This window comes from Manacus candei, unplaced genomic scaffold, assembly GCF_025592945.1.
Source record: "Manacus candei isolate 608988 ecotype Guabito, Panama unplaced genomic scaffold, ASM2559294v1 h1tg000050l, whole genome shotgun sequence".
NCBI classification, from domain to species: domain Eukaryota; kingdom Metazoa; phylum Chordata; class Aves; order Passeriformes; family Pipridae; genus Manacus; species Manacus candei.
Window position 1 is genome coordinate 28,293,639 of NW_026138098.1, and position 17,168 is coordinate 28,310,806.

Consider the following 17,168-nt stretch of genomic DNA (forward strand, 5'->3'; position numbering starts at 1 on the left):
CTGCTTGCCATGCCCACAGCAGCACTGTACCGTGCTGAGAGGAGAAACTCCCTGTCTAGCTGCTCCCATAAACCACTGCAAATAACACAGAGATATTCTCAAAAGAGCGGTCTCCATCAGTCTTCCAAAGAGGCATTTTAATAGCTGGATAGGATAAATAAATGAAATAGTAGATGCTCCTCCTTTACACTCCCCTAAAACATTGATGTGGCAGGAGAAAATGATTTTTTAAGTGTTCACACTACAGAAAAAAATTTTAGATCAGTGTGATTTGCAAATTACATTTAACTGTTAAGTTTGTTCTTCATGTTTGTTATATTGCCCTTATAACTTAAAATTTCAACCTATCTTATTCTTTCAAATTTTAATGGTGGCTCTTCTGTCATCTGTGAGCCTTGACACTCACCCCAGAAACTCATGTTGGGATGTTTTTATGAGATTACAAGCTTCAGGCACAAAACACAAGGAGGTTATCACCATCACAGCAAGAGCAAAGGAAGTGAGCAAGTATTGTCAGTGGCAAGTCCAGAAGAGCCTAACCTAGAATCAATGGCAGTTTAAATTAATATGCTGGGCTCTGAACAGCTGTGGCTGATGAGCTGCCACTTGCTGATACTGCCACAGAGGCACTGACCCCCAGGAAAAGAGCAAGGTGGACAGCTGGGGGTATTAACCTCACAAGCTGTCTCACTAGGAACTCCCAGAGCTTACAAGGAGAAGCCTGACACATACAAGTAAGTTAGCAAAGCTTTCAAGGCCCAATAAAATAAGAAAATAAAAGAAGGGGGGGAAAAAGAAAAAAAATAATAAACGCCGAAATCCATTTGAGAGCAAATACCTTGTAATTACAACATTAATTATCTTATTTAGAACCTGCAAAGTATTCAGATATTTTCAGTATCTGAGTGACAAATGCTAATGTGTAAAGCATGACATGCTCACATACAGAGTTATCTCGCAGATACTGCAGATATTAAATTAGATTGCTACATTAAGAAAATGCTCCCGCAGTACAAATACAAAATTAATTCTATGCTGCATTCAGTCTCTGTTTGTATCTGCAATATTTAATTTTCAATATGAAATATATAATAAAGTATTATTGCTCTGAGAAATATTTCCAGGACTCGAGATGTATGTGTCTGAGCTCTATCTTACCCTGCTACTATTCTGCAAGTTTTGCCGAGATGAGAACCAATTTTAATGCAAATCAAAGTTCAACTCTGGGTGCACTGTAGATCTGCTGGGTTAAATAACTACAGAAACAACATGGTATGCACATGCACACAAACTACACCTCAAGTTTAAACAATGTACTTTCATCAAATATAGCTTCAAAGACATTTCTAAATCCAAACACAGTGATCTTTCAATAAGTAGACAAGAGTTCAAAGGTAATGTTTACCTCAACAGTTATAGTCCCCTATTTCCCTGCACCCAAGTGCTAAAGGAATACTATTAATTTCTTTTCACACACAATTTAAAAGCAAACATGAGCTTTCTGGTCAATGAGATTAAAATATTTAGATTTCAATAGTTTTATTAGGTGGTTATTTGTATTCAAGCAATTATACCACTTCTCTCAGTGCAAATAGGTTATTTTAAACACACTAAAATGTTTTTCAACACCTGTTGCACAGCACAGCAAAGGATAGCAGGACATCAACATGTAGCATAGCAGCTTGGTTTTGTTTGGTTGGTTTGTAGATTATATGAACTTCACATTTAGCTAAAAAAATCCTCATTTTTTTTTATTCAAATCTTTGCTTTTCTCTCCATATTGTAAGAACTAAAGAAACTAAGAAAGTACAGAGATTATATGATATATCTCTTCTCATATGAATTTCACTTGGTTTCCTAATTTTCTATTTGATCCTTATGGCATATGTCTTAAACTGCCCAGACTCACTACTATAGGAATGACCTGAACACTATTTTTATGGCAAATATTTCTCCCATTCTCCATCATCCTCAAACTTGAAGGTATCTCCTCTGATGTTTTAACAGTTCTTTGAGCTAAAAATCTTAAAAGTAAATCCATCTGTTTCCTAAGTCACCTCTTTGTTAACTTTGACAATTCAATTATTCCTCAGTCATTCAAGATCACATTCTTATAACTGTCTCATTTTGCCTTTTCTTATGTTACTTCTGTCAAGCCTGTTATTCCATCTAAGAGTAATTTATTCCTTCCACATCTCCACTATCCAAACATTCTCTTTTTCAGGATTCTTTAGCTTACATTAATCGCCTCCGATAGGACGCAATTAAGGCTGATCCAAATTAAATCTGTGAAGGAAAAATTGAGGTTGCAGGAAAACCACAGGTTCCATAATGGGAAGGAATTTTTTTGCTAGTTGAGAAGAATACAGAATGATTTTTGGCAGAGAGAAAGGGGACAAAAAAAAGGCATCATTATTGAACCTTCTCTAACAAAGGGTGATTGTTATCTTGTAATACCAGTCCTTTATCACATCCTGAGTATTGTCCATTCCTCTTCTTTCTTTGAGATTTTTCACACATTTGACTTAAGAACTGTACTGAAACAAAACCAGCAGACAAAATACTGCAGTAATATATTGGGTTTGTGAGGCCAGGTTTTGGTAGCAGGGGGGCTACAGGGCTGGGTTCTGTGAGAAGCTGCCAGAAGCTCCCCCCACGTACAGCCAGTGCCAGCTGGTTCCAAGATGGACCTACCTCTGGCCAAGGCTGGGCCAAATCAGGAACGACAGTAACACCTCCGTGACAACATATTTAAGAAAGAAAAAAAAGTTATTGTGCAGCAGCAATTGCAGCCAGGGAAGAGAGGAGTGAGAATATGCAGGAAGAACAACTATAGAGACACCAGGGTTGGAGCAGAAGGAGGGGCAGGAGGTGCTCCAGGCACCAGAGCTGAGGTTCCCCTGCAGCCCATGTGCAGCCCATGGTGAGGCAGCTGTGCCTCTGCAGCCCACGGAGGAGCCCACATCAGAGCAGGTGAAAGCCTTTTCAAACTGGATTCTGAATCCACTCAGCTGACAAACAACAGCAAGAGTAGCCATTCTCGCTGGTTCAAGACTTCCAAAAGATCTTTTCTTCCCAGTCAGAGGACTGGTGACAGTGTGCTTTCTTTCCATCAGACTGTATGCCCACATAAGGATTCAGCTATTTCTCAGGCTGTGGCTGAGTAACAGGCAGGGAAGGGGGAAAAGCACCCAGAACTGTCAATGCTATTTTTAAAGACCAATAAAACAAACTTTTTCACCCTCTCCATTAAAAAAGTCTTATTAATTCACAGATGGGCAATATCACCAAACAACAAATTTAGTGAGGGGAGGGGAAACTGAGTAGATTGCAAGTGTAGATTTTTCAAATTCTATAACAATTCAAAGTGCACAGAATTCCAAGACACCTGTATAAATATCCCTCTTCTCATACACTGCCATCTCAAAGACCTCCTCTGCACAGGCAGACCCCGTGATCATTTTACTTTCATTCCACTGAAAGCCTACGACTGGACTGTTTCTGTGAACTATTTCATATGCTTTACCTGACAATTGAAACCAATAATTCCTTTTCAAACACCAGCAGCTTGAAGAAACATGTTTGAATGAGAACAGGAATTTCAGATCTCAGAACAACAAAAAGTGTTTGAGGCATGGTCAGGTGTAGCCATTTGAGAACCCTTCCTCAGATCTTCACTGTGGAAATTCTCCTATCCATGGGACTATTGACCCCTCTAGCATCACTAACAGATTCAAATTTTCTGCAGCTAACTGCAAACATTTAAAATCTGTGCACAAGATGCCGTGTCCATATAAAAACCCTGGCAGAAAAACCTCCTCACTGCCGTAAGCAAGCCACAGCTTCTAGGAAATTCATATTAAAAATCATGACTATGAGACTTCTGTTTTCTTCAAAAGTTATGTATATATACCACACACAAACGCAGGAATATGCATAATTTTTTTTTCCCCATGCAATTTGTGTATTTGATCATCCACATCCAGATTATTCTTTTTTTAATACATGCTAAACAACACCTTTTATTAGTAAATACAACTCAAGTGTTACTACTTTTTGGCACATAGCTGCCTCACCTGCCTTTTTTGTTTCTTTCTCAAGCCATTCCACTGTGAAATCAGCATGTTCTTACTCCGCTTACTAAGTTTCTAAGCAACTTCTGCTTAGTTCTAACTATAACTAGCAAACTCACCAGCCTAAGACATGGTGCACACACCTAAGCTTTGTGCACTTACATACAGTAGTTGAACCAGTGGTTTACATCTGTTCTTCCCTATGCATATAAAGCACACCATTTCAATATTTGGATTATGTTATAGAAATAGCTACTGTTATTATCACATCAAGTCAGTTAGTGATAAAGCAGATGGAAGAAAAAAAACAACCCTTTTTTATATTAACATGTGCTGTTAAGAAGTTATCTTTCATTCTGAGTATTAACAGATTTCTCTTTTTTTCCAAAAGTGGCAAAATATTTAAATTAACTGTCATATGACTAACCAGTTAATTAAAATTTACTTCCCAATTACTTTTCATCACAGGTACTTGAGCAAAGTAACAGAACTTAATACTTTAGTTTTAACAGATTCAAATTATTACTCAAGATCCTGCAATTCCTGTACTGTGCTGTAAACCCAAAACATACATATTTTAAGGACATGATAAAAGTATTCCTTCTTTACCTAGACTTGGCTATGGTACACAGGTAATTCTTTTCACAGACAGTACATATCTGGTTTAGAAATAAGAAAATCAGCAAGTTTCTATTACTTCTAATGCTTTTATAAACATTAAAGATATTATAAAAAGACCCTTTATCTAAATCAATCTTAGATTTTTGGCAAGTTCACAAGTAGTTGTTTATTATTTTAAAATACATTGATTTTAATGAAATTCTGTATTAACTACAACACTTTACAAACAGTTCACCTAACATTTCATGAAACTTCTTGTAATATCATAACCTTGGAACCTCTGGAGAAGGACATTCTTGACTTTTAAATCTAGCTCAGAGGAACCTACTCCATAACCGACTACTTAAAACTGCTTCAAAACAGCACCATTTAAAAAGGAACCTTTACCTGTTTGGTTTTACCTCAAGGAAAAAAAAAGGGAATGAAAAAAGAAAACAATAATAATCTATGTATTAATGTGTAGTAGAAAACCACATTTTACCATTCTTAATCTAAACAATAAATTAAAAAAAAATAAGTGAAAAAGGAAATCTTGTATGTTTCTAATTACACATTCATATTACAAAAATCTGGTTGCAAAACACATTCCTATCAATAGAAACATCTACAGACTGTACTGTGAATGCACTCCCTGTACACTTTTCTCACCATAAGATCTTAAATTAGTTCTCTATCCTACCCCGTAAATTTCCCATCCTCAGATACGGAATTAAGACACAAAATTTAGCCTCCTCTTACTACACAGGAACTTTTCTAGATTTCTTTGAAATTTGTTGCCCGTTACACTTTCAGCAGGAGCTCCTGAGCCAAATGGAGCCAACACAAAAATGAAGGGATTCTCAGACAGCTTAATCTGACCCTCCTGAGCCTGACAGTTTTGGCCTAGCAATAGGGAAGGTTCTTGGTTTATGCAGTCTGAGAGCAGGATGGTCACACTATTGGAACAACCTAGGGTAAGTCAGGGTAAATGGAAGAAAGGAAAGCCTGTTAGGAGGACACCAAAGTGCCAGCAAAATGTGTGACAGCACACTGCAGAACAGAGCAGCTCCAGAGTGGAACCACTGGCACTTCCTGTTTTGATCAAATGATTCACAACATGGACTTCTGGTTACTCCACTCCTGGAAAATGCTTTGAGCCCACTGACCTGCATTTCCCATTTGTGGTTTGAGCCTGAAGTGGCTCAGCCTGTTTGTTATGGAATTAACTCCTAGCAAATAGTTTGCCACCAAGGAAATTCAATAGCAGCTAACTCAACCTTACCCAATAATTGTTTCCTAACTGAACAGAGATCTTAGGCAGTCTTGATGATTAATAAGAAAATCATTGCAGGAACACCGTCCTGTCACTGGCACCCTTCATTCTGAAACACCTGGCACATGTTCCTGGCTAATGAACAAGCTCCATCACATGAGAAAAGATGGTTCTACCACCACTGGCTGGGGAGGAGACAAAGATGACAACTCTATGGACACTAGAAGTTGAAAAGTAGGAAGTTATTCCTAAATCGCCAACTAATGTTATTGGTTCAGCAGTTGTACATTAGAGGTCTTTAATCTCTTCTAATTCACGCCTTGCTGCAGGCAAGTCAAACTAAGGGAGTATTTTACATTTTAATGGGTGGTGGTGGGAAGTCATCCAAGTCCAGTTTTCAACATCCCAAAGAAAACAAAGTAATCATATGACCAAAGCGACAACACTACACAGGACACCAGTTCCAGAAGGGAATTAAGCATACACAGCCCTCCTGATCAAGTATAATATACTAGTCTGAATTTCTCCAGTTGCACTGCACTAGAATTGCTTGCACAAACTCACAGGTGCACCTGAAAGACAGACCTATTTACACTACTATGTAAGATGTAAGAACACTTTACGCTGTCTCAAAAAAAATAGAGTAGAATTAGCAAAAGAACAATAAAGGGCTGTATTCCAGAGATTCCCTATTAAAGAAAGATAAAATAAACCATCTTGAGAACTATCAGAGAAACAGATGATACCCTTCATCAAACCTTTACATGGATGAGACAACCAAAGAGATTTAATCTCGATTTGTCTCTGTAAACCAACTAGGAACTAACAAAAAAATTATCAAGCAGCAGTTTTAGATGCAAACAGGACACCTTTTGTATATAACAAATATTTAAAACTAAAACACTGACTTTCACTGGTTTTTGTGGGTGTCCAAAGTCATAAATGGGCTTAAAGATATACCTAAAGCAGGTCAGGCTATGAAATACAATACTGCTGATCTCTCACTCAGGAAGCACATAAAGTGTCTGATCAACACCTGGGATGATGTACTCTGTTCACATCTGGTGTTTACAGCATTTTCCTCTTTTGGTCTTGATGATGTTATTTTTTGTCTTTTGTCTTTGCCCCCTTGCTACTGAAATTCAAGTATAAAAGGTATGAAAACGAGAGGCAGTGCATAGGAGCAGAAATGATTAGCAAGAGGACTTGCTTTAATTTGGTTCTGATAAGCTCCTTCTTCTTGCCATTTGTGTGTTTGTGGACTTACAAGCCCATAATCCCTAGTAAAAAGACAACCAACTATGTCAAGATAGGGAAATTCCATGGTGGGAGTGGTGTTGCCACTCTTTTTTTGCCAGATCAGCTATTTACATACAGAGAAAGCATAAAACAACCTCCCTCCTTCATCTGTTGCTAATACTACTACTCTTTAAAAGGACAGTGGACCAGAAGGCAAAAAAAGTAACTTGTGAGGTGGTTGGGTGGGTGTGTTTTGTGTTTCCCTTTTTAAAATACCAATGCATCCAGAGTTTTCAACCCAACTGCATATACTCATGCCCTGCCCCTTGACACTGTAAAGCCTCTGTCCAGTCATATCAGGAAAATAATAAAGTAAAATAAACTAATAATCAATTAAAGTTTTAGTAACATTGATCACCAGACAGATTGTACCAAATAAAATTTGTCTGATACTGTAACTTTTTTTCCATGTGTCTCTGTACAACAGATGTCTCCACAGTTGATGCTGATTAGTCTTTATTCATAACTGAAAGGTGGACAGAGATTAGATCAAACAGCTGTTTCAATATGGTATTAAAGACCACCACTAGTATACAAACACGTGGCTCAGAATTTTTTTATAAGAAAGATATGGTGGCTGCTTATCATGTGCTTTTTATCCCTGAAATTCTTGAAATAAAATTTTGCATGTGTTAACCTTACCTCAGAATTAGGAAACTGAATGAAACTGTATTGTACTTCAAGCTTCCTCCAGACTGTTTTCATCTGTACTTCCACTTCATTAGTTCAAAGGTGATATTATGGAAATGCATATTTCTATTGATCTGCAAAACACAAAGGGAATTTGATTAGAGAGATATCTGAAGAAATTGTGTTGACAGTTTATGGTGTATAATGTGAGCTGCACATTGCAGATACTCATATCTGGAATTACAGACACCTCCTGCTATTATGAGCTGCTCCCAGCTAGACAAAAACTTCTTAAGACCCATGCATTTCCAAAAGCTGCACAGTTGCAGTATATTTGTAAAATAGTGACAAGAAAAACAATTTAAAAATAATTTTATTTATACTATATCATTAATCACTCATCTATTTAAAAGATTCTAACAAAAACATTTCTAGCCTTTAGATTAAATACACATTTGTCTTGGATGAACGGTGATGTCAGGGAGGAAGGGTGCTAAAAATCTCTGTAGAGAGTTTTCCTATGAAAATAAGCCTTTCTAGTCTCCCCTAATAATTCTTGGGTTCATGTGGTCTATACCAGCCAGATTTGCAAGATATCAGGTTTCCAGTTTTTATTTTTTCTTTTAAAAAGTCAGTGACTAGAGAAAGGACATATTGTCAGTGACACCAACAGAAAAAACAAACAGTGCTCAAGTCAATCTTTACCAAACACCAGAGAGTCTGTAGGACTGCAGCTCCACACCACAAATCCACTGGTGTCACCCCCTTAGTTCCAGTACACAACAAACTGCAATATACTGAGAAGCAATCAATAGGTTTACTGCAGTTGCACACAGGCACAATTACTCCTGGGAAGAAAAAAGCAAAGATCTGGACAAAGCTGGCAATAAGGTGGGTTTGATTTTTCATTTGTGTTTTTGAACGGGTGTACATCCAAGCATCAGAGGAAAGCACGGCCCAGGCTCTTACCCAGCACTCTCAACAACTGTGAGCCTTGCCTGCCTTGTGTCCAGTCCCAAGGCTTTCAGATGGACTGGGGAGAGCTAAGAGGGGCTTATCAGCTTTGTTAGTTTGATTCCACGATGAGCAGATGCCACCTATTGTCAACCATTCCCATTTTATCACTGTCACAATTTTTAAATGTCTCCATCATCCGAAGCTTTCAAGAAGATCCTACAAGAAGTTTATCATTTAGAAGTCCCAGTGTTATGACTGTGATCTTAACCCTGAAAATAACACAAAGGCTTAAACACCACTAATCTGGCTATACTGTTAAAAAACACACAATCAATCTTACAGTGTAGAGATGTAATGACTTAGTTTTGAATACCAAAGCCAACAGTATGGGTACAGATGGACAAATCACGTGCCTGCATGATTTCCATTCACTCTCCTCCTCTCTTCCTTTCTAAGCAGCATAAAGACCTTTACCATTAAAAGAAGGTCAGAATACTTCTGTCTCCATGTCCATTTATAAGCACAGTTCCTCACACACTGAGGTTTAATAGTCTTGGTAATAAATAATAAATTTGTGCTCAATGGTAATCTGAAACCACCCTGAGTATCAGATAGCACCAATTCTTAAACACAACTGTCTCCTCTGAGCAGACAGGCTGACACTTGACTTATTTCTTCCAGGGTAAAACTGGAAAAACATTCTGGCCATGAAATATTGTTTGCGGAAATTGTCTTCCCTTTTTTAAAGTAAGTAAAGAATGTGTAAAATATATCCATCTCTTCTCCTCTCTCTAACCTAGGAATCTTCTGCTGGACTCCAAAAGAACGACAGAAAAAACGTTGGGGTGCTTGCTGTTTTTACACCTCCGATCTCCCTGTATCCAGTATCTGATTTATACAAAGTCCACTCTGTATTATTTAAAAAGGCCGCTTTACAAAGTAAAGACATTTCTGAACGCTGCTGCTCAGGTTTGTTTTGTTTTTAAAACCACGTCCTCCTAATAGTTTTCCAAACTCTCAAACTGATGAAGTAACTGTTCTCAACTCTGTAAGCATTCCCTGCCTCTCCTGACCCCAATCCCATGTATCAGATATCCAAGCTCTCTTACCAAACAAAACTATTTTGGTGAACTTCCTCATCTGCATGACTCTAGGTATGTCTACATTAGCATTTAATTCAAATCAGGACTGCACTTTTGAAGTCCATCTCCCAAACAGCCCTACTTTCCTTGCTTTGCTTTACATTGCAAAGCAGCCATCAAGTAAATGAACCAGATTCCTGTTGAATAAAATCAGATCACAGAATGAGCTTCAGGTGTACATTGTACACGCTCCAACCACCAAGAGGAATTCAGCCACAGAATCGGACCAGGACCAGCCTGAAATAAAACTCTCACCACCTGTACAGTGTGGATGCCAGGTTCTCAGCACCTGACAGACCTGATCCTATTACACCTCACTGCTTGGTAATGTGGACACAGACTCTTTTATGACTTACAGAATTTGTGTGTCAGTTCCAAACTCATCTCTCCCTTTTTTAAAAGGGAAACTACAAAACCTCTGTCAGAAATGGGACAAGAGTTAATGATACTTATTAAATTATGTGAGAGACTTCACTGTGTTACTATTTTTTCCACTTCTTCATCAGCATGAAATGCTATTTGAGAACATACTTAATTTTATAAAAATCAATTTACTTAAATAATTATTTTTATACGGTTATCCAAACTGCTTAATTATTAATGTATAATTTTCAAAATGTTTAATGCCATTCTCGATGGCATTTTCCAGACAAGTGCTATCAAGAACAAAATAAAACAAGTGAATTAATTATTTGCACAACTCTATCAGAACTTCATATACTTCATATACTTCAACAACGTAAGTGGTACAAACTCAAAAGTAAAGTCTCACAGTGCTTGTCACTAATAACATATTAAATCCACAAATTTTTTTCAGTGCTAAGATTAAATCTGAGATCCTCATATACTATTAACTGAAAAATATCAGTACGCAATCTGGGAAAAGAATAATGTGAATTATATGAATACAGTAGCTACCTAGCTAACTCAGAAAAATGTAGATTTCATGCCACTGGCAGTCCCAGGGAACTGCCAGAATATCTAAATCGGGTTCATTTAAACCTCCTTCAGGAGGGAGGGGGTTGGAGGGGTACAGGTGGTCACCCTGCTAGCACAGAGTGCAGGAACCAACAGCTCTAAGTAGGACAGACAGACAGACAGCAGGGACCTGCAATGGCAAAGCTCCAGTCAGACTGACTCACTTTGAAGAGAAAACTCTACTCAGGCTGTGGGTTCCTTTTTTCTTGTCTTGCCACTTATCTCTAGTTACTACTTCCCTTCTCAGTAGTTCCAGTTTCTTCAGTTCCAGGGCCACATTCAAGTCATTCCTTCACCTGTCTCTTCTTTTGATGCCAAAAACTTTCCAGGCACTTGACTTGCTGTTCCTCTGATTCATTCCCACTTTGTCCCAACTGCCTCACCAGTTTTCAGCTGAATGACTTTATTCATCCTAAATTATCTCTTTCTCACAAAGGACCGTGCTACCTGTCAAATACAGCATGTATTGAAGGAACATAAGTTTGGAAAGTATCTTAATCAAAGTAACATAACAGTTAAAGTGATTCAATAGCAATTAAGTATCTGCTCATACAAGGACTCATCTGCACAGATCATGGATTAAATACTTGACCATTCACTCTAGCTTCCAGTTACTTCTTTCCTGCTCTTTCACCTCCTCCAGCCATCAGCATGTCACTTCTGCAGGGTAGCTGTTCAGCTAATCATACCTTTACTTCAATTTATGAAACAGAACTTGTTTTAAAGGTTCTGTAAGTTCAGATCATGGCACAGACATGGCCTAGGGTGATATGAGACAAACAGTTAAATAAAAAATAAAAACCCCAGGGGCAATAACCTTCAGCATCTGAGACTTGGGGTGGGAGCAAAGAGGAAAAGGAAAAAAGCATGTGGTGCTCTCAACATGTCTCTGTGTGCAGTGTCAGAGTTGGAGGCAGCTGAGGGCTCTGTTAACCAGAGATGGGAGAAGTTTCAGGAGCAAAGTTAATCCTTTTCAGGTAAACTATAGTCCTAAACAATAGGCTCCTTGTTAGAAATCTATGCACAATGAAAATACACTGCAGACCCATATGGATGGCTGGAAGATGCTTCAGTTAACAGTTAACAGCCTCCTGAATGCTACTGGAGAACATAGCCAGAGCTGCTGTAACCCAGAGAGAGTATATTGCTTTTACAGGACTATTACAGCTGTGAAATGTGAAATTTGTAAAGGGAAAGCAGCCATAATCGAATTTCCAAATCCTACTTCAAAGATCATACCCAAAGATAGGAATTCATTAAGGAAACCCTCTTCAACAAATTTGCATACGAGAAAAAACCCCACAGCACACCGGGAAAAGCACATGTCACACCACTCAAGTAAATTTGGGGCTGGGTGGAACAGAAGGTATATGAGCAAGAACATCTCATGAACAGAGACCCCTTCCAACCCAGTAAAATAAAATGAACTGGCTGAAGAAGCACATCACTTTCCAGTCTCTGGACACCACGTTTTCCAGGTAGCAAGAGGGGAAATAAGAGCATGAGATATGGTTAAGGAACATTTATCCAATCTTTGAAGCAACAAAATTGTTCAAAATCACTTAAGTAAAAACACACCTACGTGAAAGCTAACTTTTAAAATTAATTTTATGCCTGCATTCCCTTGAGTTTTAATAAACAATCATTAAGTTATTCTTCCAAGGTATTAAAAATGCAAAGAATTATATAACATTCAAGCACTGCATTCCATATAATTCTTCACATCAATATTACAGTGGTTTGGCCTTCCTATATATCTAGTCAAAACTCTAAGATTAGTTCAGCATACTACTGATCTTTCCAGCACTTCCAGGTTGTTCTTGGATCCTTGATGGCAAAAAGAATTTTTACTAATTTGTGAGGAAGTTTACAGAACTTCAGAAATACTATCTTGGAATAGTTTGAAGGAAACAAGACATCACATAGAAATAGTACAGACTTAAACATCATTTCAGTAGTGATCTAACCTGGCTGGTTGGTTGTGCAGGCAGGTAGAATAATGAGTGAGTGCTGCTGCCACTAATGGCAAAACCTCTTGATTAACCTTTCATTTCCAGTCTGACAGAAAATATACGATGAATCCATACAATTAAAAAAAACCCCAAAAACCTAAAAATCTACAACTGCTTTTCTTTAAGTCAGGTCACCCTCTTTCTTGAGAAAAAAATTCTTCTCTATCAGAGCCATACAACTTTCCACTTACTGACACCAGATTTCTATTTCATGAACATTACTAGCTAGAAGTTAAATAAAAGGACTAGGCCTCACATAGTGACATAATTTTTTTGCAGAACAGAGACAGCTGCTTTTCCAGGTTCTTAAACAATTTGTCTACTCAAGAGGTATCAGAGGACTCTTCACATCATTTGGCCCCTTTACACAGGAGGGGACAATCTGCACTCTAGAACAACCAGAGCTTTCCCTTCTGAGCACACACCCTGAACAGGTGGTATCTGAAGGACCTGTTTCACAACTAAGCACTCTCCCTGCCTTTGTTGCACATTTTTGCTTTCATCATCTTCAGTTTCCTGATGCCATATAAGACAAAATGTTCTACACAATCAAGCTCTTGAAAAATCATTGCCCCAAGGCATATCTAGAAGTATTAGAGCACAAAGAAATTCCTGAGTAAGGTGGGACTGTGCAGTACCAGACAAACAGAATGCATTTTCCAGAATGACACAAGTCTGCATAACTCACAGTCTCCCATACTCTCCACAGCATCTAGTGACACAAGGAATTCATTATCAGGGCCATGAGAATCCAGGCATAAGCCTCGGCAGCAGGGCCAGAAAATTCCACCAGGCTTTTACTTTGCCCTGGCAGATGTAATTTCCTATAGTAGGAAGAGTCTAAGCCTCCTGATTTCTTAGAGGGTATCTTGAGTATTTTATTTTGGCCTGTGTAATTGCATCATCTGGAGTCATCCCCAGGACTCCACAGCCTGCTGTGCTGCGAGAGCAGGCTCTGCGCTCCCACTGAAGCCACAGGATTCCTCCCAGTCATCTTAAATGTTCTTCATCCAGTGAGACAGTAGAAGCTGAAAAATCAGCTCACTCTCCAAACTTTGGAGCAAAAAGGAATCTGACAACAGCTTGCTGTTATAAGAAAAGCAGTTACACAGCAGGTCACCCTCAGAAGGAAAGCCATCGGCCTGCAGATGGTGACGAATCAAAGCCACCAGTTCATTCAGTGCAGAGAGGTGGAGTCAGAATCTGACTTGTCAAGGTTTGTCAAATAACAACTGGGCTAAAGCCTTCACTGTGCAACTCCTTTCATCACATCCCACAGCTCTCAAAGAATCCAAAACCATTTATCTAAAAAATACCTTTGCATTTCAAGACAGATGTAAAATTCAACTGTTTACCTCAGCTTTGGAGGTACCCATTCCAAAGCTCCTCCAACCACAATCTCAGCTTCCTCCTGGGATACAATTAACAGTCTCCTGATGCACTCGACATCCCTGGAAGCATAAGGCTACTTGGGATACAACTGACTTCATAAGCCTTCCCGAGTCACAAAAATTTATCAAAACCCCCAAACTCGGCTCTGTGCTGTTCAGCCATCAGGCCAATTCCACAGTCACCTCTCCCAGCGTGCTCCAGCCCCTCGCTGGGCCGTACTTGCCACCTGGCTAATAGGCTGCCTCACGTGGATGGAAGCAACAACAAAATTTGATCACTTGGCACAGAGACTCGGAGGCGCGCAGCCTTATCATCAGCCTGATCCTGGGAATGCTGCCCAGACTGCAATTTCTCTGTGACAAACGAGCCAATGAAATTTAGCTTCTGCCTGTCCCATGGGACATATTAGACCACATTCTGATAGGTGATCCTCTTCTCCCTCCCCCTATGATTCCTGCAGAAGGTCAAGTATTTCTCCAATTTGTCTTTTTTACAGAGTAATTCAAATAGTGAGAAACACTTGCAGGAACCCTTTGAGTTAAAAAGAAAAAACATTTCTGCTACAACTTTAAAATCTCATGGTCTTGTGCATTATCAAAATACTACAGGGCAAACAATTTCAAAACTACACTGATGTTCTATCACATTGCCTCTATGTGTGTAGAATTAATATTTATTTTCTTTCCTTTCTAAATTTAAATGTTAAATTAAAAATTTGAAAAATTTTTAATAGTGTGGTGGGTTGACCTAGGCTGGATGCCAGGTGCCCACCAAATCTGCTCTGTCACTGCCCTCCTCAGCTAAACAGGGAGAAGAAATACAACAAAAGGCTCATGGGTTGAGATAAGGACAGGGAGAGATCACCCACTGATTAATGTCACAGGCAAAATAGACTCAATTTGGGAAAATTAGTTTAATATATTACCAATGAAACTGGAGTAGGATAATGAGAAATAAAACTAAATCTTGAAAACAGCTTCACTTCACTTCATTCCCCCGTCCCTTTTTGGGCTCAACTTTACTCCCAACCTCTCTTACCTCCTCTTCTCCCTGTGAGTGGCACAGGGGAACAGCAAATGGGGACTGCAGGCAGTTCACACACGTTGTCTCTGCCAGTCCTTTCTCCTCAGGGGGAAGACTCCTCACTCTTCCCCTGTTCCAGCATGGGATTCCTCCCCCACAAAAGAGTTCCCCCATGTAGCTCCCCCTTCTCCCCCTGCTACCAAAACCTTGCTGTGCAAACCAAACACACCCAGCCGAGCAGAATCTCAAACACAGGTTGCAGGGTTGCTAACTTCTGACAGGGAACACAGGTCACAGGAACACATAAAGGGGAATGAGAAAACTTTCCAAGAAGATCACTGCCTTCAGCAAACCACTAAGTTAGAGCCATCATCTCAACAGCTCTGAACACATGGAGGCTTGACAGATTCTTTAAGGAAATCAGGAGACACCTCAGACCCTCCCCCCATCTCCAAATGGTTAAAGGCCTTCACCATAAGCAGACCTATCAAGTACAGAAGTTTTCCCACAGAAAAGTACATGGACTACACTCTAACATTCAAGAGAGTAAAATAACACTCCTTGGGGGAACCAACACAACATGTGCTGGAGCTAAAAAACTTTTTCTTTCAGATATGAGAATACAAACTTATCCAGACATTTTGGCAGTTCAAACAGACTTTAAGCACTACAAGTCCTTATAATTAATGTTCTTCTAAAAAATGATAAACCCACTTTATTAGCTCAAAAGTGTTTCTCACTACAAGCAAAACAAGCACCTATGGCTCTGTCATATTTTGGTCTTTCACAACAGAACACTGAAAGTGTGAATGCCTTCCCCTGTTGAGTTTGACAGACAGAACACAGTTGAAGGTCAGCCATCAAGCATTTTAGTTGTCAGCAATGAGAACTATTCAAAAAGAGTATGGAAACCTTTAGGTCCAGAACTTAGCAGATGGCACAGACGTGAAGTTGAACTTTTTTCCCTCCTGGAGTCATAAAAACGTACATATTCTATTAAATGGCCTATACTGAAACCAAAATCCTACTGACATAGAAGTACAAAAGCACAGAACACTTGCCTCACCCAATAAAATCCGTTGAAGTTCTTTTGAAACATATAAACCTTAAAATTTGCATTTGTTTCCACCATTGTAAAGTAAAAGGAAAGAATCAGTCAACTATCATCAAATTTTAAAATTGGCAGCGATTACAAAAGCAAGGGAAGTACACTGAGATGAAATCTGTGCAATGTGTATCATATGAAGAATACAGAGAAGAGCATTTGTACTTACACACTAAACTCTAAATTTAGGCTCCTATTGATGTAGTCCTTACTGATAAAAAGGATAATGCATGCTTTATTTTCTCTAACTGATTAATCATTCTTTAATCAACACTAGAATTTTATTAATATGTACTGCAAAGTGTTTTCCTTCAGACTAGTTCTGACTTATATTGCTTTGGGAAAAACTGATTATGAGGATGCTCAAATAGGAAGCAGATGGGGAGGTTTAGAATGCTGCAAAATACCTGTGCATCCTTTGGAGATCCACATAACATCCAGTCTCCTGCTTTTTTTTAAAGTCACTAACTATATAATACTAAGCAGCAAACCAAAAAGAAAGGCATACAAAAATATTTCAAAGTATTCTAGACAACTTCAGAATTCATCTACTCCAAGTATACTATCTAAGATTTAGGTATTTTCATAGATCCTTTTGGATAAAACTTCAGACAGTCAATGTTCTGCATGGTTATTTATGGGGATGTTCTGGTCTTCCACAATTAATTGAAGTTACAGAGACAA

The 17,168-nt window shown here is 38.7% G+C and overlaps 1 protein-coding gene across 2 annotated transcripts in view; it reads right to left on the minus strand.

The window, feature by feature from the left end:
* Window positions 1–17,168, minus strand: part of BMPR1A (bone morphogenetic protein receptor type 1A) — a 79,683-nt gene that overhangs the window by 33,796 nt on the left and 28,719 nt on the right. Inside the window, exons 1-2 of one of the 2 annotated variants that reach the window (XM_051799845.1) lie at window positions 11,117–12,284; window positions 7,888–8,009 (exon numbers count right to left, since the gene is read on the minus strand). The gene's annotated coding sequence lies outside the window, so the exon portion shown is untranslated. Of the gene's footprint in view, window positions 1–7,887; window positions 8,010–11,116; window positions 12,285–17,168 lie in introns of those variants that run through there. The other variant, XM_051799844.1, reaches the window with a different exon arrangement.